The following is a 2454-nucleotide window of genomic DNA, read 5'->3' on the forward strand; positions in this document are numbered from 1 at the left end:
GAGCTCATTGGATGAAAAAGATGATGAGCAGAGCGAAGAACAAAAGGAGGAAGAGCGGATTAGCTACCCATGCCCACCTTCTAATGAGAGTAACTCTTCAAGTCATACATTGTTTAATTTCCCATCGTGCTTACCGAAGGATGATTGCTATGATGACTGTTATGATCCCGTTGATTCTCTTGAAATATCCCTTTTTGATGATGCTTGCTATGCTTGTGGCCAAGATGCCAATATGAATTATGCTCATGGAGATGAACTTTCTATAGTTCCTTATGTTAAACATGAAATTTTTGCTATTGCACCCACACATGATAGTCCTATTATCTTTTTGAATTCTCCCAACTACACTATATCGGAGAAGTTTACCCTTCTTAAGGATTATATTGATGGGTTGCCTTTTACCGTTGCACATGATGATTTTGATGAACATAATATGCATGTGCTTGCTGATCCTACTTGCAATTATTATGAGAGAGGAACTATATCTCCACCTCTCTATGTTTCCAACACGATAAAATTGCAAGCAACTGTTTATACTATGCATTGGCCTTTACTTTGTGTGCATGAATTGTTCTTTTATGACATGCCGATGCATAGGAAGAGAGTTAGGCTTTGTTGTTGCATGATATATGTTGCTTTGTGCTCACTACTAAATTCTAAATCATTGCTAATTAAAATTGGCTTTGATATACCTTGGGATCCGGGTGGATTCACTACTTGAGCACTATATGCCTAGCTTAATGGCTTTAAAGAAAGCGCTGCCAGGGAGACAACCCGGAAGTTTTAGAGAGTCATTTATTTCTGTTGAATGTTTCATATAGTTTTAAAACAAAAAAAATAAAGAGGGGAACCCGAAAATTTTCAAAAAGAAAAGCAAAAGTGAGAAAGACGAGCACTGTTGAAGTGGGAGCTAGCCTTGAGCTTTGTTCATGCTCACGGAAACTTTGTGAATCTTGATTACAGAAACTTTTAAACAAAAATAATTATCCCCTTGTACAATTCCATTGTATTATAAAAATAATGTGCCAAGGTTTGCCTTTAGGATGTTTACAATGCTTGTTGGTTTGTGCGGTGCAGGACAGAAACTTTGGCTGTAGTGCGCGATTTTACTTTTTTTTACTGGAACGTCAAATGGTTCTGATTCTTTTTGCACTTTCTTTCTATACAAATTGTTTATTTTTCATAATTTTTCCAGAATTTTTCAAGTATCATAAGTATGGTGAATGTTCAGATTATTACAGACTGTTCTGTTTTAGACAGATTCTGTTTTTGATGCATAGTTTGCTTGTTTTGATGAAACTATCAATTTATATCGGTGGATTAAGCCATGGAAAAGTTATATTACAGTAGAAATAATGCAAAAAAAAATATGAATTGGTTTGGAACAGTACATAGAGTAGTGATTTGCTTTATTATACTAACGGATCTTACCGAGTTTTCTGTTGAAGTTTTGTGTGGATGAAGTGTTCGAGGATCGAGAAGGTCTCGATGTGAGAAGAAGGAAGAGAGGCAAGAGCTCAAGCTTGGGGATGCCCAAGGCACCCCAAGTAAATATTCAAGGAGACTCAAGCGTCTAAGCTTGGGGATGCCCCAGAAGGCATCCCCTCTTTCTTCAACAAGTATCGATATGTTTTTGGATTCGTTTCGTTCATGCGATATGTGCAAATCTTGGAGCGTCTTTTGCATTTAGTTTTCTTTTTTATTTTATGCACCATGCTGGTATGAGATAGTCCTTGGTTGATTTATAGAATGCTCATTTCACTTCACTTATATTCTTTGAGTATGGCTTTATAGAATGCTTCATGTGCTTCACTTATATCATTTGAAGTTTAGATTGCCTGTTTCTCTTCACATAGAAAACCGCCATTTGTAGAATGCTCTTTTGCTTCACTTATATTTGTTAGAGCGTGGGCATATCTTTTGTAGAAAGAATTAAACTCTCTTGCTTCACTTATATCTATTTAGAGAGATGACAGGAACTGGTCATTCACATGGTTAGTCATAACATCCTACATAAAACTTGTAGATCACTGAATATGATATGTTTGATTCCTTGCAATAGTTTTGTGATATAAAGATGGTGATATTAGAGTCATGCTAGTGGGTAGTTGTCGATTAGTAGAAATACTTGTTTTGAGGTTTGTGATTCCCGTAGCATGCACGTATGGTGAACCGTTATGTAACGAAGTCGGAGCATGAGGTATTTATTGATTGTCTTTCTTATGAGTGGCGGTCGGGGACGAGCGATGGTCTTTTCCTACCAATCTATCCCCCTAGGGGCATGCGTAGTAGTACTTTGCTTCGAGGGTTAATAAACTTTTGCAATAAGTATATGAGTTCTTTATGACTAATGTGAGTCCATGGATTATACCCACTCTCACCCTTCCATCATTGCTAGCCTCTTCGGTACCGTGCATTGCCCTTTCTCACCTTGAGAGTTGGTGCAAACTTCGC

Source organism: Aegilops tauschii, chromosome 7 (genome assembly GCF_002575655.3).
Source record: "Aegilops tauschii subsp. strangulata cultivar AL8/78 chromosome 7, Aet v6.0, whole genome shotgun sequence".
Taxonomy (NCBI): domain Eukaryota; kingdom Viridiplantae; phylum Streptophyta; class Magnoliopsida; order Poales; family Poaceae; genus Aegilops; species Aegilops tauschii.